At 45.4% G+C, this 25,526-nt stretch overlaps 1 protein-coding gene across 1 annotated transcript in view; it reads left to right on the forward strand.

Annotated features, from left to right (window-relative positions):
* Positions 1-13,325: 13,325 nt before the first annotated feature.
* edn2 (endothelin 2) overlaps positions 13,326-25,526 on the forward strand; it is a 36,959-nt gene continuing 24,758 nt past the window's right edge. The window contains exon 1 of the mRNA XM_068006861.1: positions 13,326-13,390. The gene's annotated coding sequence lies outside the window, so the exon portion shown is untranslated. The remainder of the gene's footprint in view (positions 13,391-25,526) is intronic.

Genomic DNA, 25,526 nt, shown 5'->3' on the forward strand with positions numbered 1-25,526 from the left:
TTACCCAGTCCACTTTAGTCAATTCCGCTCTCATTCCTTTATAATTGCCCTTTATTTAAGTTTAATACAGTAGTTTCAAACCCAAGATCCTCGCTCTCAAACTGGATGTGAAATTCTATCATGTTATGATCACTGCTTCCAAAGGGATCCTTTACTTTGAGATCATTAATTAATCTTGTTTTGTTACCCATTACCAGATCCAAAATGGCCTGTTCCCTGGTTGGTTCCCTGACTAAGAAACTTGGTCTAAGAAACAGTCCCTAATACACTCTATGAACGCCTCCTCAGGGCTATTTTTGCCAAATTGATTTGTCCAATCTATGTAAAAGTTAAAATCGCCCATGAATATTACATTACCTTTTTTACAAGCCCCCCCTTATTTCCTGATTTATATTTTGCCCTACAGTGTAGCTACTGTTCGGGGGCCTCTCTACTACTCCCACCAGTGATTTATTTCCCTTGCTATTTCTTACCTCCACCCAAATTGATTCAACATCTTGATCTTCTGAGCCAAGATCATTTCTCACTATTATACCAATTTCATCCTTTATTAACAGAGCTACCCCACCACCTTTACCTTTTTTCCTATCCTTCTGAAATGTTAAATAACCCTGAATATTTAGCTCCCAACCTTGGTCACCTTGCAACCACGTCTCTGTAATGGCCATGAGATTATATCCATTTGTTTCTATTTGTGCCGTCAATTCATCTATCTTATTACAAATGCTGCGTGCATTCAGATAAAGAACCTTTAATTTTGTCTTTTTACCATTCTTTCCTACCCCAGCCCCATTTGCTCGTGCACTCTTAAGTTTGTACGCTCTGTCCCTTCCTGACACACTCTGTTTATCATTATCCCCATCACTTTCCAATACTACTTACTTGTCTTTTCTCTTTACCAATCTAAACTTCGCCCCATCTGAGCCCTCCTCCCCTCTAGTTTAAAGCCTTCTCTACTGCCCTTGTTATTCGGTTTGCCAGAACACTGGTCCCAGCATGGTTCAGGTGAAGCCTGTCCCAACGGAACAGCTCCCTCTTTCCCCAGTACTGGTGCCAGTGCCCCATGAATCGAAACCCACTTCTCCCACATCAATCTTCAAACCACGCATTCATCTCTCTGATCTGATTTACCCTGGGTTGAGGCCTCCCAATATCAGGCCGGGCGGCCCCCAGCAAGGTAAGTTCAGTGGGGGGGAGGTCACGGTCGCAGAGAGTGGGGAGGAGTCCGGGGGAGGCAGTGCATGGGATTATTTTTGTGGGGCCTGGAGGTGCATTCCTGCTCTCCCGAGCCCCACAAAGATCATTTCAAACTTAACTTTGCTGGGCCTCTTTGGCCCTCCAGGATTGCCCTGGAGTCTCCAAGAATTAAAGACTCATCTCCAGGACACTGTTGCGAGCAACACCCAGGAGAAACACTCACTGGGGCATTAAAAAAAGGTTTATTTTTAATTTTCTTTGAACACTTTTGTTTATTATTTTTATGACTATCAGACATGGAGGTGGGGGGAAGGCTGTTTGGATAATTCTTGACCGCCAGTCAATCGGGTACTGAAGAGTCTGTTCACTCCTTTCTGATTGGCGTAGGAAAGTGGTCCACCAGGAGGATGGACATGTTGAGCGACCAATGGCGGGGAGTGGGGGCGGGATGGTTGGAGGCAGGAGGTCATGTGATGAAACCTCCAGGAATAAGACCCACCAGAGTTGGCAACCCTACTTTGGCTCCATCCCCCGGGGAGCTGGTTGGAGTGAGCACAATGCGGGGTCCGTTCAGTCCCAAACTAAAATGGCAATCGGGGTCCTGGTTACATAAGAACATAAGAACATAAGAAATTGGAGCAGGAGTAGGCCAATCGGCCCCTCGAGCCTGCTCCGCCATTCAATAAGATCATGGCTGATCTGATCCCAACCACAAATCTAAAGAACACAAGAAGTCGGAGCAGGACCCGGCCACATAGCCCCTGGGCCCTCTCCGCCACCCACAGGGCATTGACCGATCCGAACTCAGCTTCATGTCCAATTTCCTGCCCGCTCCCCATAACCCCTAATTCCATCATAAGAACCCGATTTGCCTGTTAAAATGGGGCCTGCCGCCTGAAACAAGTTGATTTACTGATTTGGTTTGAGGCGAATTAATGATCAAATTAAAACAAGTTTTCATTAACAACCCAAATAAACAGCACTATTAAGAAGGGAACAACAGTGGCAGCTATGCTTGGATAGCAAGCAGACTTGTCTGTGCTCCTCTCTCTCAGTGCAGATCCCCCCCGCCCCCTTTCCCCTTCAGGCTGTTAACTGAAGACCTTGTCACCACCCTTCACATAATCATGGCCTTCATCACCCGGAGGTTTGGGCTAAAGACCAATTTTCCAGTTCATTGATATGGTATTTTATATACAAACAAGCCCTGTTAGTTTCCTCTTTGTGACAAGGAGCCTTTGGATTGTAACAGAGCAGGGAAAGCCTCACCAGTAACTGTTTTGACAGCTCTCACAGCTAATGCTCAATGGCAGCTTTTTCCATGAGTCGACTTGACTTTTGCCCTTTAGTTTCTCTGCTCGTTTACCAAAATGACAGCTCAGGCCTTACATTGAGCACCAGCCTTTCTAGTGTTCATTTGAATATGTTTCATCGGCCACTTGGGAATGGGTGTTGCATTGCCTTTACCTTGAAGCTGGAAAGCTACCAAAAGTGCCTGGGCCCTGCCTGCTCAGTCGGATATTCACCCCACTGTTGCAGCCAGTGAGACAGGCCAAAAAAAAACTCTGAAAGAACAAGAACTTGTTGCCCCGCCCCCCAAACTAGAGTTCATAGGTTCATAAATACAGCACAGAAGGAGGCCATTTGGCCCATCATAATTTTGCAGGTCTTATTCCTGGAGGTTTCATCACATGACCTCCTGCCTCCAACCATCCCGCCCCCACACCCCGCCATTGGTCGCTCAACATGTCCATCCTCCTGGTGGACCACTTTCCTACGCCAATCAGAAAGGAGTGAACAGACTCTTCATTACCCGATTGACTGTGCTGGCTCTTTAGTAGAACACTATCCCGCTCCCCCTTGCTCTTTCCCCATAGATCTGCAAATTTTTCGCCTTCAAGTGTTTATCCAATTCCCTTTTGAAAGTTACTATTAAATCTGCTTCCACCACCCACCCACCCAGGCAGTACAATCCAGATCATTATAACTCGCAGCGTTAAAAAAAATTCTCCTCACCTCGCCTCTGGTTCTTTTGCCAATTCTAATACTCGCACCCAATAAAGAATGGTCCCTGACCCCTGCTCCAGTTTTATCTGCCAAAGATCATCACAAATACTGTCTTTACGCAGTGCTACCAACCGGCACATGTGCAGCTCTGTATCCTTTTACTTTGTGGGAGTCGAGGCAACGAGGATTTTTTGGTCAAAATATTACTGTCAAAGCCGGGTCCAGAATAGACACATTCGGCCCCTGACCTAGGGATTTCGGCCCCAGGTCTGGCTCAGTGGATAGCACTCTCGCCTCTGAGTCAGAAGGTTGTGGGTTCAAGTCCTACTCCAGCATGAAATTCAGGCTGACGCTCCCAGGGCAGTACTGAGGGAGTGCTGCACGAAATAACAAAGCTAAAAACAGTGGATGTCCAAAGGGAAATCAAGGTTCAGGTACATAGATCATTGAAGTGTCATGAACAGGTGCAGAAAATAATCAATAAGGCTAATGGAATGCTGGCCTTTGTATCTGGAGGACTAGATTACAAGGGAGCAGAAGTTATGCTGCAGCTATACAAAACCCTGTTAGACCGCACCTGGAGTACTGTGAGCAGTTCTGGGCACCGCACCTTTGGAAGGACGTATTGGCCTTGGAGGGAGTGCAGCGTAGGTTTACTAGAATGATACCCGGACTTCAAGGGTTAAGTTACGAGGAGAGATTACACAAATTGGGGTTGTATTCTCTGGAGTTTCGAAGGTTAAGGGGTGATCTGATCGAAGTTTATAAGATATTAAGGGGAACGGATAGGGTGGATAGAGAAAAACTATTTCCGCTGGGGATTTTTTCTAAAAATTAGAGCCAGTCCTTTCAGGAGTGAGATTAGAAAATATTTCTACACACAAAGGGCGGTAGAAGTTTGGAACTCTCTTCCGCAAACGGCAATTGATACTAGCTCAATTGCAAAATTTAAATGTGAGATAGATAGCTTTTTGGCAACCAAAGGTATTAAGGGATATGGGCCAAAGGCAGGTATATGGAGTTAGATCACAGATCAGCCATGATCTTATCAAATGGCGGAGCAGGCTCGAGAGGCTGAATGGCCTACTCCTGTTCCTATGTTCCTATCGGAGGTGCCGTCTTTCAGATGAGATATTAGGGACTCAGGAAAGGTCCCGGCAGATTGGAAAACTGCTAATGTAACACCGTTATTTAAAAAGGGTAGTAGGCAGAAGGCTGGAAATTATAGGCCAGTTAGCCTAACATCTGTGGTGGGTAAAATTTTGGAGTCTATTATTAAGGAGACAGTAACGGAACATTTAGATAAGCATAATTTAACAGGACAAAGTCAGCATGGCTTTATGAAGGGGAAGTCATGTCTGACAAATTTGCTTGAGATCTTTGAGGACATAACGTACAGGGTGGATAAAGGGGAACCAGTGGACATAGTGTATTTAGACTTCCAGAAGGCATTCGACAAGGTGCCACATAAAAGATTATTGCTTAAGATAAAAAATCACGGGATTGGGGGTAATATTCTGGCATGGGTGGAGGATTGGTTATCTAACAGGAAGCAGAGAGTTGGGATAAATGGTTCATTCTCGGACTGGCAACCAATAACCAGTGGTGTTCCACAGGGGTCGATGCTGGGTCCCCAACTCTTTACAATCTATATTAACGATTTGGAGGAGGGGACCGAGTGCAACATATCAAAAGTTGCAGATGATACAAAGATGGGAGGGAAAGTAGAGAGTGAGGAGGACATAAAAAGCCTACAAGGGGATATAGACAGGCTGGGTGAGTGGGCGGAGATTTGGCAGATGCAATATAATATTGGAAAATGTGAGGTTATGCACTTTGGCAGGACAAATCAGAGAGCAAGTTATGATCTTAATGGCGAGAAACTGGAAAGTACTGCAGTACAAAGGGATCTGGGGGTCCTAGTGCAAGAAAATCAAAAAGTTAGTATGCAGGTGCAGCAGGTGATCAAGAAGGCCAACGGAATGTTGGCTTTTATTGCTCGGGGGATAGAATATAAAAACAGGGAGGTATTGCTGCAGTTATATAAGGTATTGGTGAGACCGCACCTGGAATACTGCATACAGTTTTGGTGTCCACACTTAAGAAAAGACATACTTGCTCTCGAGGCAGTACAAAGAAGGTTCACTCGGTTAATCCCGGGGATGAGGGGGTGGACATATGAGGAGAGGTTGAGTAGATTGGGACTCTACTCATTGGAGTTCAGAAGAATGAGAGGTGATCTTATTGAAACATATAAGATTGTGAAGGGGCTTGATCGGGTGGATGCGGTAAGGACATTCCCAAAGATGGGTGAAACTAGAACTAGGGGGCATAATCTTAGAATAAGGGGCTGCTCTTTCAAAACTGAGATGAGGAGAAACTTCTTCACTCAGAGGGTAGTAGGTCTGTGGAATTTGCTGCCCCAGGAAGCTGTGGAAGCTACATCATTAAATAAATTTAAAACAGAAATAGACAGTTTCCTAGAAGTAAAGGGAATTAGGGGTTATGGGGAGCGGGCAGGAAATTGGACATGAAGCTGAGTTTGGATCGGTCAAGGCCCTGTGGGTGGCGGAGAGGGCCCAGGGGCTGAGTGGCCGGGTCCTGCTCCTACTTGTGTTCTTTAGATTTGTGGTTGGGATCAGATCAGCCATGATCTTATTGAATGGCGGAGCAGGCTCGAGGGGCCGATTGGCCTACTCCTGCTCCTATTTCTTATGTTCTTATATTAGACAAGGCTGGACAGGATGACTAAGAGTGCTATTTTAATGGAGTTGGGACAGATAAGGTTTTGACGTTTTAGGAAAAGGAATTCTTGGAGTAAAATGATTTTAAGTTTGTGGTCGAATGCCAAACATGTTTGTATTAGTTTCTTCTGACCAACTAATTTAATGAAAGTGTTAATTCAAATGTGGACGATGCAGATAAATATAAAATATGGGATCGAGTACAGTGAAACTGTTAACGTCACTGTCATCAGGAGCTGAGAAAGGGAGGGGGAGAGTTAGAGTGGGCAATGAGAAAGGGAGAGGAGGGAGTGGGTGGGCAATGAGAGAGGGTGGGCAATGAGAAAGGGAGAGGGTGGGCAATGAGAAAGGGAGAGGGTGGGCAATGAGAAAGGGAGAGAGTGGGCAATGAGAAAGGGAGAGAGTGGGCAATGAGAAAGGGAGAGAGTGGGCAATGAGAAAGGGAGAGGGTGGGCAATGAGAAAGGGAGAGAGTGGGCAATGAGAAAGGGAGAGAGTGGGCAATGAGAAAGGGAGAGGGTGGGCAATGAGAAAGGGAGAGAGTGGGCAATGAGAAAGGGAGAGAGTGGGCAATGAGAAGGAGAGGCAGAGAGAGAAAGTGGGGATTGAATGGAATGAGAAGAGGAGAGGTGGAGAGAAAGTGAGCATGTCTGATTCAATATAATCATGTGAAGCTACGCGAAATGGTAGTGAGTCGCCCGACCTGCCGTCAGACGATCACTCGCTCAGTGCCCACGGTTCGGGTATCACTCACTCAGTGCCCACGGTTCGGGTATCACTCGCTCAGTGCCCACGGTTCGGGTATCACTCACTCAGTGCCCACGGTTCGGGTATCACTCGCTCAGTGCCCACGGTTCGGTTGGGTGAGTTCTCCCGTCACCACCATATAGTCAGAAAATTTAGGGCAAAGTTTTTTTTAACATCCTTCGATCATCAAGCAAAAAATTGCTTTAGAATTGACCACCTTTTGATATAAAATTCAGAATTTTTTTCAGATAGTTTAAAAAAATATTGGTCTGGAAAATGGTCAGAATGTGATCCCGGGCGGTTTCTCCAGGGTCAGTCCTATCAGTTGTCCTCCAGCGCTGACCCTGCCGGCATCTGCTGGGCAAGTGTGAGGGGCACCTCACCTGCATGGGGGCCGATGAATGCTCCTATGGGGGCAACTCGGGCACCTGCCAGTCCCGTGCCGCCAGCAACTCTGGCGCCTGCCAGCCATGGGGGAGGTGTGTCCAAGGTCGTTCTCCCCCCACCACCTCTGGACACCCATTCTGACTCCACTTTGGCCCCCTGTGTTAGGAGGCCAGCACTAGAATTTTGCATATGGTGGGGGGGCGGGGGAGTTCCCATCTGCAGGGGCTCTAGCCACTTCCCTGGCCTGCACCCCTCCTAGCGGGGTGGTACACTCTCTCTGACTCAGCATTTAGGCCTCCAGCATTGCACCAGGTCCCATATGGGCCGGGGAAGCAACAACACCCAGTGCAGGGAGCGTCCGGCCTTGGACCCTTCCCCTCTGAGATGACCGTCCTTGAAAAGGGAGGAGCAGAGGCTCTGCCCCTAAGAAGGCCCAGAGAGATTTCCCAACAGTGCCGGAGCCCAGCAATATCTGGGTCCCAGCCTTCTTACGATTCTGTCAGAATCCAGCCAGAGATAAAGCAGGATGGCTAAGGAAATTCAACACCTGGAACTTGCAAAATCCCTGTTTGAATTTCAGCCCCATCGGGCAGTGTTCTACTCCGAACCACGGTGACCGTAGGTAATAACTGATTCATTTTCTTGCTGAAAAGTCTGGAACTAGATAGTTGGGAGTGAGTTACAGACAGCAATCTAATTGAAGAGTTCAGATAGTATCATAAATGCTGAGAGTGCAGCCTAAGTGGTTTATAAATATCCTCTGTATCCGAGATTAAATTGCAGCATTGAACTTATTTCCTGTTATCCATTACCGCTCTGCTATGCGTTGCTCAGTTTCTACGCGGGGATTTACTGAGGTGATTTTGGTCCCGCTTTTTGGTGGAAAGGGGAGAGTGTGACAAAAATCGCAATGGGAAATGTACCGCCATCTTCCCATCAGCAGCCATTTTGGTCTGAGACTCGAAAGAGACGGCCAGTGTTGTGCCGGAAACGAGCAGGAGCCTCAGCATTATATGCAATTTGGGGTAGGAACTTAGGAACAGGAATAGACCATTCAGCTCCCTCGAACCTTCTTCCCCCTTCAATTAGATCAGGGCTAATTGTCACCTCAACTCCATTTATCCACCTTTGCTCCATGTCCCTTGATACCCTTACATAGAATTACATAGAATGTACAGCACAGAAACAGGCCATTCGGCCCAACAGGTCCATGCCAGTGTTTAGTCTCCATACAAGCCTCCTCCCACCCTTCTTCATCTCACCCCATCAACATATCCTTCTATTCCTTTCTCCCTCGTGTTTTTCTAGCTTCCCCTTAAATGCATCTATGCTATTCGCCTCAACTACTCCTTGTGGTAGCGAGTTCCACATTCTAACCACTCTCTGGGGAAAGAAGTTTCTCCTGAATTCCCCATTGGATTTATTAGGGACTATTTTATATCCATGGCCCCTAGTTTTTGGTCTCCCCTGCAAGTGGAAATATCTTCTCTACGTCTACCCCATCAAACCCTTTCATAATCTTAAAGACCTCTAACAGGTCACTCCTTGGTCATCTCTTTTCTAGAGAAAAGAGCCCCAGCCAGTTCAATCTTTCTTGATCGGTATACGCTTTCAGTTCTGGTATGTAACAAAAATCTATCGATCTCAGTCTTCAAAGCTCCAATTGACCCCCAGCATCTACTGCCTTTTGGGGAGAGAGTTCCAAATTTCTACCACCCTTTGTGTGAAAAAGTGCTTCCTGATCTCGTGCCTGAACAGCCTGGCTCAAATTTTAAGGTTATGACGTACATACGACACCAATACAATTTTGATGAGTAAACGCGTGGTGCCCGCACTGTGCAAATTCCTCCCACAGCAACGTAGCTGGATCGCAGCCAAATAGGGATCGCTGGAAGGCTGCTCGGTAATGGCAGCTATGTGCTTTTCCAAGCCTTTTAGAGTCATAGAGTTATACAGCACGGATAGAGGCCCTTCGGCCCATCGTGTCCGCGCCGGCCATCAGCCCTGTCTACTCTAATCCCATTTTCTGGGGCCATAACTTTGCCTGCACACCAGAAACTGCTGCCACCCACTTACTCACCTTCTACAACCTCCTCCAATGGGCCTGGCCTTCCCCTTTAAGTTGGAAACGCCAGCTCCGCTCTGCGGATGGGCCCCGCTAACCAGTGCTGCCCTGACCAGTTGCGTTAAAGGGAAGGTGCCCTCGCTAACTCCATGGTATGCATTACAAAAACAATAATGCTGGGAGTGATCTCCAGGCCATAATCTCCCCTTGGGCCTCCTCATCTGTGGGGCTAACGCAGTTCATTGAGAGGTGTTACACACGGAGGGAACCAAGAGTGACGTAAAAAGAACCGATACAGGCTAAACAAAATAATGTTCCGTCATAGCATGACGGAGTCTCACATGGGCTTCGGGCCTGTATCTACACAGGTGTCTCGAAATGAGCACCAGGCCCAAACTATCACCAATATTGGGCCGTTTGATAAAAGCAAAACATCCATTCATAATGGGCGCGCAATCACTTGTGCAAATGCTGGCCTAAATCCAACAACAACAGCTTGCATTTATATAGCACCTTTATCATTGCGAAACGTCCCAAGCTGCTTCACAGGAACGTTATCAAACAAAATTTGACGCCGAGCCACATGACATGTTAGAAGCAAAAGCAACATACTGCGGATGCTGGAAATCTGAAATAAAAACAGAAAATGCTGGAAGCACTCAGCAAGTCAGGCAGCATCTGTAGAGAAAGAAACAGAGTTAACGTTTCAGGTCGATGACCCTTCGTCAGAACGTTCTGACAGATGCTGCCTGACTTGCTGAGTATTTCCAGCATTTTCTGTTTTTATTTAAGGAGATATTAGGACAGGTGATCAAAAGCTTGGTCGAAGAGGTAGGTTTTAAGGAGCGTCTTAAAGGAGGAGAGAGAGAGGCGGAGAGGTTTAGGGAGGGAATTCCAGAGCTTAGGGCCTAGGTAGCTGAAGGCACGGCCGCCAATGGTGGACCGATTAAAATCGGGGATGCGCAAGAGGCCAGAATTGGAGGAGCTCAAGACCTTGACCATTCATTCTTATCTTCTGCCGTCCAATACATCACTCCAGGTGCAATTAATCTTCAATAACTTCTCCATTACAAAGAGATGGAAAACCAGTCAAGGAAAACCAATCAGGAAAACCATTCAAGATGGGAACCTGAGCAGGGAGACAGAGGAGGGGGAAACAAGGATAGAAACAAAAGATAGAAAGGGACGAAGCAATAGTGGAAGGCAGAGAAATCAAGGGCGAGAAACAAATAGGGCCATAGTGCAAAAAAAACTAAGATGACTAGCAATCTTAAAAAGACAAGTCTAAAGGCAGTGTGTCTAAATGCACGGAGCATTCGCAATAAGGTAGATGAATTAAAAGCGCAGATAGATATTAACGGTAATGATATAGTTGCGATTACGGAGACATGGCTGCAGGGTGACCAAGGATGGGAACTGAACATCCAGGGGTATTCAATATTTAGGAAGGACAGGCAAAAAGGGAAAGGAGGTGGGGTAGCATTGTTAGTAAAGGAGGAAATCAATGCAATAGTGAGGAAGGATATTGGCTCGGAAAATCACGATGTGGAATCTGTATGGGTGGAGCTAAGAAACACCAAGGGGTAAAAAAGGTTGGTGGGGGTTGTCTATAGGCCCCCAAACAGTAGTGGAGATGTAGGGGAGGGCATTAAACAGGAAATTAGAGATGCATGCAAGAAGGGTACAACTATAATCATGGGTAACTTCAATCTACATATAGATTGGTCAAACCAAATTAGCAATAATACTGTGGGGGAGGAATTCCTGGAGTGTGTACGTGATGGTTTTCTAGACCAATACGTTGAGGAACCAACCAGAGAACAGGCAATCCTAGACTGGGTATTGTGCAATGAGAAAGGATTAATTAACAATCTTGTTGTGCAGGGTCCCTTAGGGAAGAGCGACCATAACATGATAGAATTCCTCATTAAGATGGAGAGTGAAGTAGGTGAATCCGAAACTAGGGTCCTGAATCTAAATAAAGGAAATTATGAAAGTATGAGGTGCGAGTTGGCTATGATAGATTGGGGAACTTTACTAAAAGGGATGACGGTGGATAGGCAATGGCTAATATTTAAAGAACATGTGCAGGAATTACAACAATTATTCATTCCTGTCTGGCGCAAAAATAAAACAGGAAAGGTGGCTCAACCGTGGCTTACAAAAGAAATTAGGGATAGTATTAGATCCAAAGAGGAGGCATATAAAATTGCCAGAAAAAGCTCCAAGCCTGAGGATTGGGAGCAGTTCAGAATTCAGCAAAGGAGAACAAAGAGATTGATTGAGAGGGGAAAAATAGACTATGAGAGTAAACTAGCAGGGAACATAAAAACTGACTGTAAAAGCTTCTACAAATATGTCAAGAGAAAAAGATTAGTGAAGATAAATGTCGGTCCCTTACAGTCAGAAATGGGGGAAATTATAATGGGGAACAAAGAAATGGCAGAACAATTAAACACATACTTTGGTTCTGTCTTTACAAAGGAGGACACAAATAACCTCCCAGAAATGTTAGGGAACCAAGGGTCTAGTGAGAGGGAGGAACTGAAGGAAATCAGTATTTGTAAAAAAAAATAGTGCTAGGGAAATTAATGGGGCTAAAGGCTGATAAATCCCCAGGGCCTGATAATCTACATCCCAGAGTACTAAAGGAAGTGGTCCTGGAAATAGTGGATGCATTGGTGATCATCTTCCAAAATTCTATAGACTCTGGAATAGTTCCTACAGATTGGAGGGTGGCAAATGCTTGGAGGGCATTAACGGGATTGGACAAAGTCAGCATGGGTTTATGAAAGGGAAATCATGCTTAACAAATCTACTGGAGTTTTTTTGAGGATGTAACTAGTAGAATAGATAAGGGAGAACCAGTGAATGTGGTTTATTTGGATTTTCAGAAGGCTTTTGATAAGGTTGCACACAAGAGGTTAGTGTGCAAAATTAAAGCACATGGGATTGGGGGGAATATACTGGCATGGATTGAGAATTGGTTGACAGTCAGGAAACAAAGAGTAGGAATAAATGGGTCTTTTTCCAGGTGACAGGCAGTGACTAGTGGGGTACCGCAGGGATCAGTGCTTGGGCCCCAGCTATTCACAATGTATATCAATGATTTGGATGAGGGAACTAAAGGTAACATTTCCAAGTTTGCAGATGACACAAAGCTGGGGTGGAATATGAGCTGTGAGGAGGATGCAAAGAGGCTCCAATGTGATTTAGACAAGTTGGGTGAGTGAGCAAGAACACGGCAGATGCAGTATAACGTGGGTAAATGTGAGGTTATCCACTTTGGTTGTAAAATCAGAAAGACAGATTATTATGTGAATGGTGATAGATTGGGAAATGGGGAGGTGCAATCAGACCTGGGTGTCCTTGTACACCAGTCACTGAAAGCGAGCATTCAGGTGCAACAAGCAGTTCGGAAGGCGAATGGTATGTTGGCCTTCATTGCAAGAGGATTTGAGTACAGGAGCAGGGATGTCTTACTGCAGTTATACAGGGCCTTGGTGAGACTACATCTGGAGTAGTATGTGCAGTTTTGGTCTCCTTATCTGAGGAAGGATGTCCTTGCCGTGGAGGGAGTGCAATAAAGGTTTACCAGACTGATTCCTGGGATGGCAGGACTGACGTATGAGGAGACATTGGGTCGACTAGGCCTATATTCACTAGAGTTTAGAAGAATGAGAGGTGATCTCATCGAAACATATAAAATTCTAACAGGACTAGACAGACTAGATGCAGGGAGGATGTTCCCGATGGCTGGGGAGTCCAGTACCAGGGGTCACAGTCTCAGGATACGGGGTGTGCCATTTAGAACCGAGACGAGGAGAAATTTCTTCACTCAGAGGATGGTGAACCTGTGGAATTCTCTACCACAGAAGGCAGTGGAGGCCAATTCATTAGATGTATTCAAGAAGGAGATAGATATATTTCTTAATGCTAAAGGGATCAAGGGACATGGGGAAAAAGTGGGAACAGGGTACTGAATTAGACGATCAGCCATGATCATTTTGAATGGCGGAGCAGGCCCGAAGGGCTGAATGGCCTACTATTTTCTATGTTTCTATGTTTCTATGTTTCAGGCATGTTACCTTTGAACTCACCAGCAAGTCTTCAAAACTTGTTCATTTTTTTAATTTCAGGATTGGGGTCCAGACATCTGAAAATGAATTTTCTTTTGCGCTCTGCTGCTGAAGGTACAGTAAGATTTGGCCCAGATCCTCTGAGAAGATTCTTTCAGCAAACTGGTAAGCCTCAGTACTGTGAATACTCTTTGTTTTACCCTGGGACAGTAAGGTCTTCATCTGTTCTCACCGATCCCTTGCAATTCAATGGTTGTGAAGCTGCCAAGGAGCAGGACGTAGGGGGAATCTGCTGGCTCCTCACTTGACTTGTGGTCTTTACAGATTCCTCAAGATCTCTATGTATTCTGGGGGGGGAGGGGGGAGTGATGATCTCTTTTAATTATTTTTATTTTTGATGGATTTTGTCGATGTTTATTGATCAGAGGGATATCGGTTTTGGGAAATGGAATATCTTTCTATACTGGGAACCAGGTATCAGAATCAAACATGCCCAGTGCATCTGTAACATGGCCTGATGCACAGTGAAACTCGCTCTCCTCTATCCTACAATGTGCCTTAATTACAATCTCAGAAGAGCAGCTCCTGTTGGAGGACTTTGAATTCTTCAACTTACCGCACCCTCCACCCTTGTGGCCTCTCTAAGCGAGACTGTCAATCTCTGTGAAGTTCTGTTTCATGGGCCGATGTCCACTTGAAACTGGGTTTTGAGTCTGACTCACGCTGGAGTACAGTTACACTTTACTCAACTAGCCTACCCAGTGAGTATCAAGCTGTTAGAAATTGAGAATACCACAACTAACAATATTTTACCTCTCTTCCTTTCTGAGTTTTTTTACTAGCCTGTGATATGATGAGGTCATACATGATGCAATGATATCACTGACATGGTAAAAATGTCATGTTTGCCCTTGGGCACCGTCGAGTTACTAACACGTGATGTTAACACTGCACAAAGTGGCCATTAAGACTCTTGCTCTTCCAGAATGGAGTGATTACTCTTTTCTTCACAAAATGATGATAAAACCTCTGCAGAATTTGCTGGGAATTTTCTTGTGGGCCCTCCCGATCGGTCATCGTGATTTTGGTAGCTGATCGGCGCAAACCCTGTTTATGGGGTTTATCCGGGCTTTCCACCGAAGTTATGGTGACCGATCAGGAAAACCCCCGGGGAAATTCCCAGCAATGATGTCTACAACGAACATTAGAAAAGTCAAGGACAAGGATAGGCCACGTTGCCTCGCTGATGCTCATCCTTCTGGTGCCCAAAAACTCCAGCCTCACATCCAGCTGCATTCGAATGCCCCTAAAGTGCACAGGGTAGAATTTCCATAAGGGTTGTCCCAATTTCCCACTGTAACTTTGGATGGATGGATGGATAGATAGATAGATAGATAGATAGATAGATCGATAGATAGATAAAGAGAGAGTTAAATTGGTGGATGGATGGATGGTTATTTATTGAGATTGTGGCCCTCAAGACAATATTAGTGAGTAACTGAACTCTGTGATCACTAGCGCCTATGAGTTGGTGATATAAGCAGACTGGTGCTATTTTAATGCAGGTGTTAAATAGGTTAACAATTTCGCCAGAACAGCTGCTGCAGAAATGTCATGTGAAAGCATTAAGCGTTCAGCCGCTAATATCGCCCACGGTATTTTTTAGCCTTATAGCTCATCTGGGGGAGTGCTTGATGTCTTGACTGGTTGGACAGGGAGGGAATGGAGTGAAATTCCATTCACCCGCGGTCATACCTCACAGTACAAAATTCACATGACAAATTCGTCTGAGAAATAGTTCAAACAAACAAAAAGCCTTTCCATGGTGATGAGGTGGATGATGCACTGAATCTACTGGGATCTAAACTATCACGAGTTCTGAGCTCCTCTTGTATTATCCATTCATTGTTTTTTTTTCTCTCTATCGTGTTGCCATTGGAAACTATTTTAGTAACAAACATGACACTGATACAGTGTGTGTTATAACACCAATCTGTCAGCTGCCTCCGAATGAGAGATATGCTCCATTTGTCTTTAATAATCTGCATGTATTGCAGTTAAAAACAATAATTTATGTCTAATTTACAAGTCATTATAAACAGCCTGGGGTGTGTTGGTGTTAAACTGGTTACATCGTGGCTGGGACTGTTTGAATGGCAAACAGTCATCCAGCACCACCTACTGTTCCATTCATTTAAATAGCTCAACCTGATCGTTAACTTGCGGGAAAAATGTGAATGGGGCCAGTTTCACTCCACTTATCTGCAGGAAAGGAGAGGTAAAGGAGGGTGTTTGAAGGCTCTCACACATCAAGGCATCAGATGGAGTCATTAAACTGAGACAGGAAGGCTTGGAGATTCAGAAACGTTATATGCCCCTCCTCCCAGATGTATTGTTTCATTTTATACAATATACATTCGGACAAACATACAAAATTGACGGGCAGGAAGAGACCAGCAGGTCCATCAAGCCTGCCCCATACACCATGATGGCCAGAGCATCATGACTAAACACTTCTTCCTCCTCCCCCATCACCCCCTGTCCTTACAGCAAAAAAATACAGAGAAAAAATCCAGGGCCAATAAGAGAAAAAATACTCTGAAAAATTCCAACCCCCCCTCAGGCGATCGAAACCAGTCCAGGAGATCACAGGGACCGAGTGTTATCTATAAAGACACTGACCTTCTATATGACGCGATCTCTGCCCTAATCAGGAACCGGTTCAGCTCCCTCTCAAAGGCAGAGAGTCGGCACCCACCACACCAGCCGGCAATGTATTCCAGAGGCTCACTACTCTCTGGGAATAATCTTGAAAGATTTTAATGCAGTTATTGGGAATTATAGGAGAAGAGAACTTTGAGTCAGTGCTGTTGATCAGTCAGAATGCTCAAAAAAAATCCCTCTGCTCCCGTCCCCATGCTCAGTCTTTGCTGCACACATGTACGGTTAGAAGAATCGTAGAAAGGTTAAGGCACAGGAGGAGGTCATTCGGCCCATCGAGTCCGTGCCGGCTCTATGCAAGAGCAATCCAACTAGTCCCACTCCCCCGCCCTATCCCCGTAGCCCTGCAAATTTTTTCCTTTCAAGTACTTATCTAGTTCCCTTTTGAAAGCCAAGATTGAATCTTCCTCCATCACCCCCTGCCCCCGGCAGTGCATTCCAGATCCTAACCACTCGCTGCGTTAAAAAGTTTTTCCTCGTCGTCTTGAGTGAGCATTTGGTCTGGTTTGAACAAACCCCCCAAGTTAGCAGCAATTTGAGTTCAAACGGCCAGCAGCTGCCGGTCCTAATTCAGCTTCCCCCTTAGATTGAGTCAAGCTACGACCCCTAAAAGTATACGTTGCGGGCTGAATATCGCAACCTTTCTGGGACATTACAAGTATCACCGGCTGCTGCTCAAATTCTACACCTTCACACATGCTTCATATCATCACTTTCACAAGGTAGCGAGCTCGGGGGTTGGGGCAATTTTTCCCCATTAGTCTGTCACACCTGTCACACGCTGCCTTCATGATTGCAAATTGCTAATTTCACATTCGGGATCAATGTATCATTTTGCAGAATGCTTTGTTCCATAAAATGAGGCCCCAAATCCTGATAATGTGGCACAATAGCACCTCGATATGGGTCACATGGTGTACCAGCACCTCGATATGGGTCACACGGTGTAACAGCACTGCGATATGGGTCACACGGTGTACCAGCATCTCGATATGGGTCACACGGTGTAACAGCACTGCGATATGGGTCACACGGTGTACCAGCATCTCGATATGGGTCACACGGTGTAACAGCACTGCGATATGGGTCACACGGTGTACCAGCATCTCGATATGGGTCACACGGTGTAACAGCACCTTGATATGGGTCACATGGTGTACCAGCATCTCGATATGGGTCACACGGTGTAACAGCAATGTGATATGGGTCACACGGTGTAACAGCAATGTGATATGGGTCACACGGTGTAACAGCACTGCGATATGGGTCACACGGTGTAACAGCAATGTGATATGGGTCACACGGTGTAACAGCACTGCAATATGGGTCACACGGTGTAACAGCACTGCGATATGGGTCACAAGGTGTAACAGCACTGCGATATGGGTCACACGGTGTAACAGCACTGCAATATGGGTCACACGGTGAAACAGCACTGCGATACGGGTCACACGGTGTAACAGCACTGCAATATGGGTCACACGGTGAAACAGTACTGCAATATGGGTCACACGGTGTAACAGCACTGCAATATGGGTCACACGGTGAAACAGCACTGCGATATGGCTCACACGGTGTAACAGCACTGCGATATGGGTCACACGGTGTAACAGCACTGCAATATGGGTCACCTGAATCCATAACATTAGGGGAGCCCCTTGACGTGTTTCTGCATAGTGACGTGCTCCAGTGTGTATATTACCATGTTAGAACTGGGAATAAAATTGCCCTGAATTCCCATTTTACCAAACATGTACCAACCAAGCCACTGGGAGGAATTACCAGATTCAGACTTTCTATAACTGACTGGCATCCAATAAATTTCATCTCCAAATCCATTTTAGAAACATGAATGTTTTTGAAAAATGTCTGAACTCTATTGTTGCTCCAGCAGTTCCGATCTTTCCTTGCACCAGTCCAAATTAAATATATGTGTAAAAAGTGTTAACTGCGGCTTAGTGGGTAGCACTCTTGCCTCTAAGTTGGAAGGTTTAGGTTCAAGTCCTACTCCAAGAGACTTGAGCACATAATCCAGGCTGACACTCCCAGTGCCAGTACTGGGGGAGTACTGCCCTGTCGGAGGTGCCGTCTTTCGGATGAGACGTTAAATTGAGACCCTGTCTGCCCTCTCAGGTGGACACAAAAGATCCCATGGGCACTATTTGAAGAAGAGCAGAAAGGTTCTTCCTGGTGTCCTGGCCAATATTTATCCCTCAACCAACATCACTAAAAAAACAGATTATCTAGTCATTATCACACTGCTGTTTGTGGGACCTTGCTGTGCACATTACAACAGTGACTACACTTCAAAAAGAATTTAATTGGCTGCAAACCGCTTTGCTCCTAGGTACAGCACAGGAGGAGGCCAGTTGGCCCATCGTGCCTGTGCTAGCTCTGTGAAAGAGCTATCCAATTAATCCCATTCCCTTGCTTCTTCCCCGTAGCCCTGTAAATTTTTTCGCTTCAAGTATTTATCTAATTCCCTTCTGAAAGTTACTATTGAATCTGCTTCCACCGCCCTTTCAGGCAGTGAATTCCAGATCAGAACAACTCGCAGCGTAAAAAAATGTTTCCTCTTGTCGCCTCTGACTCTTTTGCCGATCACCTTAAATCTGTGTCCTCTGGTTACCGACCCTTCTGCCACTGGAAACAGTTTCTCCTTATTTACTCTATCAAAACAGTTCATGATTTTGAACACCTCTATCAAATCTCCCCTTAACCTTTTCTGCTCTAAGGAGAACAACCCCAGCTTCTCCAGTCTCTCCACATAACTGAAGTCCCTCATCCCTGGTATCATTCTAGTAAATCTCTTCTGCACCCTCTCTAAGGCCTTGACATCCTTCCTAAAGTGTGGTGCCCAGAACTGAACACAATACTCCAGCTGAAGCGTCTTGAGGTTGTGAAAGGCGCTATCTAAATGCAAGTTCTTTCCTTTCTTTTATTTAAATTCTTAGTGGAGATACTCCCCTCCCCATGTTCTGGACATTTAATTTTTAACTGCTGATACAGGAGCTCTGCACTCGTAAGTGACCATGTGTGTACAGACCTCCCTCCCGGGCAGGACAAAGAAGATTTCCAGCCAGGCAGTGTAAACGGGGAATTCTCCCACGAGAACCCAATACTGCAGCTGTCGGTCTAAGACTGGTAGCAACAAGTACAAGTGCAGCCTTGGCTACCATTACTCTGACCTACATTGTCATGACATCTTCAGTCTGTTGTCCCAGTGAATCCTGCAATGCCCCGTCTAATTTGAATCCTCCGCTGCCTGTGTGCTTTGTTTTGTATTGAAAGCTGGTGGTTCACATGGAATTCCAAGGTTTCTTTCCAATTCCCTGGCAGCTTGCCCGGGTGTCTGCCGGAAAACGTTATCAGTCGAGTGCTAGATAATGATTTCCTAGACATAATTTGAGAGTGCATCCTGTTTTCATGGCCTGTGCTTTAGGTTCCGTATCTGAAAATCTCTGACAGTTCATGTTAAAGGGGCAATATCATTGAATGAAACATGCCAGCAATACTTAGCGTTCGTCATTATCGGCAAATTTATATGAATATCAAATATTTAGAAAACCTCTGCCTTTTGCTGACAGATCCTCACAGTGTAAAATGTTTAGGACCCAAGTCAGAAGAAGCTCCTCACAAAAAGAGTGTTCATCACACCAGGGGGGAGAGGAGGAGAAATCGTGTTTTTACGCAGCGAGTTCTTATGATCTGGAGTGCACTGCCTGAAAGGGCGGTGGAAGCAGATTCAATAATAACTTTCAAAAGGGAATTGGTTAAATACTTGAAAGGGATAAATTTGCAGGGCTCTGGGGAGAGAGCAGGGGGAGTGGGACTAATTGGATAGCTCTTTCCAAGAGCCGGCACAGTCACGATGGGCCGAATGGTCTCTTTCTGTGCTGTATGATTCTATGATTCTATCATATGGAATGGACCCAGGGTCGGGTCATGGAAGCAAAAGCCCAGGAATCATTTAAGAATCAGTTGGATGTCATGATGGGGGGAGGAGGGGGAGGGGTCTGTCGGACTTTCCTTCACTCCATGGTCAAAGAGACTGGTAACACAAATTGCCTTGGATCACACATAAGGATTGGTCATTTGGGTGAAACATCAGAGGCCTAGTAAGAGTCTTCAGCCTGAGTCAGAGCTCTCATAGAATCGTAGAATGACACAGCACAAAAGGAGGCCATTTGGCCCATCATGCCTGTGCCAGCTCTTTGAAAGAGCTATCCAATTAGTCCCACTCCCCCGCCCTTTCCCCATAGCCCTACAAATTGTTTCCATTCAAGTATTTATCCAATTCCCTTTTGAAAGTTACTATTATCTCAAGAGGGGAACAGAGAAAATTGGAGCTAAACTACAACTAGCAACTACGATTCTTTAAATAGAAGATTAATCAGCAATTATCCATACGTAAATGCTCACAGTTCTAATACTTACCCCACATTAATGTTCCTCTTTAACTTCCACCCAGCTTTATCATGTGGAATGCGAAATTCAGTGTCAAAGATGGCATCGTCATTTCGTGACTGGCCTTTCACCTTTAGGACAGGAAGTCAAATCCAGCCCAGTCTCATGGGATGAAAGTTCCCTCTGTCTGGATGCAAGGGCCCTGTGTGAAATGAATTGATCCAGTTCCACGTACCAAACTCTCTCTACTCTGTCACATTTCGTCAAGCCACAGACTGGTTTGGGCAGTGGGAAGATGCCGTGCTGGTGCAGAGAGGGTGCTCTGCTTAAGTAAGGGTCGAAACACGTTTACTGAGGCAAAGTGGAAGTGCATCACTCCAGGTTAAATCTGACTTGGGAGTGCTGAACGTAGTAACAGGAGTAGACCATTCAGCCCCTCGAGCCTGTACCGCCATTCAATTAAATCATGGCTGATCTGTATCTTAACTCAATTTACCTGCCTTGGTTCCGTTACCCTTAATCCCCTCGCCTAACAAAAATCTATCAATCTCAGTTTTGACATTTTCAATTGACCCCCAGCCTCAACAGCTTTTTGGGGGAGAGAATTCCAGATTTCCACTCCCCTTTGCGTGAAGAAGTGCTTCCTGACATCACCCCCTGAACGGCCTAGCTCTCATTTTAAGGTTATGCCCCCTTTGATCTGGACTTCCCCCACCAGAGGAAATAGTTTCTCTCTATCTACCCTATCAACTTCTTCAACCATCATAAACAGCTGGAGGTTTGACACTGAGAGCCTGAATGCGTAACATGTTACGTACCCCAGTCACTGACGGCCCTCACTTTCGTGAGCCAAAAAAACAAACGGGGAGAGGGGAAAACTACATTTTTTTTGCCGTAGCAGGTGCAATAACAAACCAGATCCTCCCCCGCCCCATCAAAAGGTAACATAGCCCGTAGCTTTCCAACTGCTGCCTGTTGGCTCGCCACCCCAGTGATGTTACTCTTTCCATGAGCTGATCAGAGTTCATTTGGATTCTCCATTACCATATGTGAGGTGCATACTTGGCACTCGGCAGTTTTGAACTTACAAAGCTAGAATTTTTTTTTGCAGCTATTTATCACGGCTTATGCTCCAGTCTCCTGGCTCCGTGCCTGGCCGTCTGTAGGAAATTTTTATCCAGCAGAACATTAGATAATGATTTCCTGAAAATATTAAAAAGACATGATCCTGTTTTCATAGACCTTCTTGGCTAAAGATTATATCCGTCAGCAATCAAATTTTCTCCAATTCTATCTTATTAGAATACGGCCATTACGCTTCACAAGACAGTTCATGGAGTCATGACCTGATGTGTGATATGGAAGGAAATTAAATGATTACACAGTTGACTGAAGTCTGTGTTATCAGCGTGTTTTTTTTTTCATTGGCTGGCAACAATTTCCTTCCTGACAACAAGGGACATCCCGTTGCGATTGGCCAGCGATGTTTTGTTTTCCATTGCATGAGCCAATGAGAAAATAGTCGGTGACACAGCACCCCCAGTGGCTCAATCGGGAAGTGCGATGTGACTGAGCAGCACAGAGCAGGAAAGTTCTGCATTCGGTTTCCCCATCAGTGCTGAGTTAGCTAATCTCATTCCCAACGGTTAGTGTCCTGTGCACCCGAGAACTAGGGAGGGGGAAAGAAATTGGCCAGGGTTCCCATTCCTGAACCTCAATCCAGTGGCTCCCTCTTCCAGCTGGAAATTAGGCAGATGTTAGTTGAGGACTCCATAGTCGAATAGCCCAGCAACAATACGGCCTGGGCACGTGCACACATGAAGAACTGCCCATTGAACTGCTCTCAGCAACAGTCAACACCTTCAATAGAGGAGAAAATTGCAAAAATATTTTTTTTAATTGTTTTGAACGGAAAGCAGTGTGTGGTCAGAAAGTCCTGGGCACCTTTCAGTGTGATTGGATTCAAATCCCTGCCTCATCTTTCACTCAAACCTCCTAAGGGTTAATTTTGCTGATTAGTTGATGAGGACTCTCTGTCGTGCCCTCCACTCCCCCTCCTCACCCACCCCCCGACTGGTGTGGTTATGTTTGTGTGCAAAGAGACAAGTCTCCACAAGTCTGCCAGTGGTGAGCTGGCAATATCCCAAGTGGCTCAGACCTGCGTGTTCTGCAAGCAGTGGAGAAATCATCTCCGCTCACTCGGAGTTCTGTTTTCGTGCTTTTGTAGGGTTTGGAATGAGCTGTCTTTGTCGAGCAGCAGGAGCCATTTGAGAAAAAAAGGAAGAACTTGCATTTTATACAGTGTCTGTCACAACTTCGGGACGTCCCAAATCGCTTTACAGCCAATGAAGTACTTTTTTGAAGTGTAGTGACTGTTGTAATGTAGGAAACGCGGCAGCCAATTTGCGCACAGCAAGATCCCACAAACAGCAATGCGATAATGACCAGATAATTTTTTTAGTGATGTTGGTTGATGGACAAATATTTGCCAGGACACCGGGGAGAACTCCCCAGCTCTTCTTCAAAATCGCGTCATGGGATCTTTTACGTCCACCTGAGAGGGCAGACGAGGCCTCGGTTTAACATCGCATCCAAAGGACGGCACCATCTCCTTTGAGGTTCTTGTTTTACGATCATGAAGCCACAGTTACCGGTAGGATGTTTGAGTCAAATCACCTAAGTAATGTTGGAAGTCTCTTCATATCCTTAAGATTGTCCAGACTAAGGGGCGGCACCAAACTAAAGGCAGCATTTTGGGTGCGGACGCACTGGCCGTTTTAAAGTGGGGCGACGATGGCAGTTCTCCTGTTCCACTCCTGCCCATCAATTGTTCATTAAAAAGAACTTGCATTTATATGGCGCCTTTCTCCACCTCTGGATGTCCCAAATCGCTTTACAGCCAATGAAGTACTTTTTTGAAATGTAGTCACTGTTGTAATGTTGGAGAGGTGGCAGCCAATTTGCACACAGCAAGATCCCACAAACAGCAATGCGATAATGACCAGATAACCTGTTTTAATGATTGTTGGTTGAGGGATAAATATTGGTCCAGGACACCGGGGAAAATTGGCCTCACCGCACTGGGCTAGCCGAGGTTCCCGCTCCTGATCTCTGCTGGAAAGTAGATGTGTGTGGATCTTCTGGAAGGACAGGATCATAGGAACAGGCTCGGCTGTAACTTCCTGCCCTCACCAACCCATGATCGATTGGTCTCACTATCGAGGCTCACACATAAACTCAAGCATTGGAAGGTAATCAGTCCCCATCGAACGGTACCTCAGTGAGGAGTAAATATCTTCAGGAAAAGTTCCCCTGCTCATTTTTTTCTGACAAATTACCTCCGTTTTCTATGAAAATAGCAAATTTTAGAATAATTTGTCTTCGTTTGTGACCAGGCCAGAATCAGTGATTATTGGACACTTTCTCAGGATTCTCTTGATTATATCTGAAACAAGTGTTTGGTCCAGAAATGTTTTAATAGGTCACTAAAATCAAGAATTTGTTAACCATGAAATTGTTTCAATAACACATTCCAGACCTTTCTGAGCTGACTGCAGGTCTGAAAGGTTTCTGTCGAAGTCACCTCCACCAGCAACATTCAGCAATCACCGCCAGCCAGTAACCCTGTGCAGACTAACTTACCATTTTTATTTCTAATCATGGACATCATCATGTCAGCACGGATCACATACAAAGTTCTTTTGTGACACGTTTTCACCTTTTAGTCAGCTATTACAGGCAGATTTATCTTACCTAATAAATCATTACACCGTCAGTGGCAAAACTGCACAGTGATTTAGCACATTCACGTTAAAAAGCCCATCAAACTCTCCTTGCAGCATGAACTTTGGGTGGCATGCTGGATACATGTGATTGATTTAGTGGGAGCTATGTTATCGTGAAGAGCACATTATACTGAGGGTTGTGTTTCAGATAGGATGCGTTATAGTGAGGGGCACGTTATGGTGAGCGTCGTGTTATAGTGAGGGACATAAGAAATAAGAGCAGGAGTAGGCCACATGGCCCCTCGAGCCTGCTCCGCCATTCAATCAGATCATGGCTGATCTTCAACCTCAACTCCACTTTCCTGCCCGATCCCCATATCCCTTGATTCCCCTAGAGTCCAGAAATCTGTCTATCTCAGCCTTGAATATATTCAACGACTGAGCATCCACAGCCCTCTGGGGTAGAGAACTCCAAAGATTCACAACCCTCTGAGTGAAGTAATTCCTCCTCATCTCAGTCTTAAATGGCCAAATGGACGTCGTGTTATAGTGAGGGACGTGTTATAGTGAGGGACGTGTTATAGCGAGGTGCGTGTTATAGCGAGGTGCGTGTTATAGCGAGGGACATGTTATAGCAGGGGACACGTTATAGCGAGGGACGTGTTATAGCGAGGGACGTGTTATAGCGAGGGACGTGTTATAGTGAGGAATGTGTTATAGTGGGGGACATGTTATAGTGAGATGCATGTTATAGTGAGTGATATGTTATAGTGAACGATGTGTTATAGTGAGGTGCGTGTTATAGTGAGGGACATGTTATAGTGAACGATGTGTTATAGTGAGGTGCGTGTTATAGTGAGGTGCGTGTTATAGTGGGGGACATGTTATAGTGAGATGCGTGTTATAGTGAGTGATATGTTATAGTGAACGACGTGTTATAGTGAGTGATATGTTATAGTGAATGACGTGTTATAGTGAGTGATATGTTATAGTGAATGACGTGTTATAGTGAGGTGCGTGTTATAGTGAATGACGTGTTATAGTGAGGTGCGTGTTATAGTGGGGGACATGTTATAGTGAGATGCGTGTTATAGTGAGTGATATGTTATAGTGAACGACGTGTTATAGTGAGTGATATGTTATAGTGAATGACGTGTTATAGTGAGGTGCGTGTTATAGTGAATGACGTGTTATAGTGAGGTGCGTGTTATAGTGAGTGATATGTTATAGTGAACGACGTGTTATAGTGAGTGATATGTTATAGTGAATGACGTGTTATAGTGAGGTGCGTGTTACAGTGAGTGATATGTTATAGTGAACGACGTGTTATACTGAGCTGCCCGGGAAAGTAACCTTCTTGTCTGAGCCTGGAACGTGAGTGTGGGTTCACTTTTCTACCATTGACGTCCTCACCCGACTCTTGCACAAAACATACTTTCTAGCAGGGA

This window comes from Heptranchias perlo, chromosome 26, assembly GCF_035084215.1.
Source record: "Heptranchias perlo isolate sHepPer1 chromosome 26, sHepPer1.hap1, whole genome shotgun sequence".
Lineage (NCBI taxonomy): Eukaryota > Metazoa > Chordata > Chondrichthyes > Hexanchiformes > Hexanchidae > Heptranchias > Heptranchias perlo.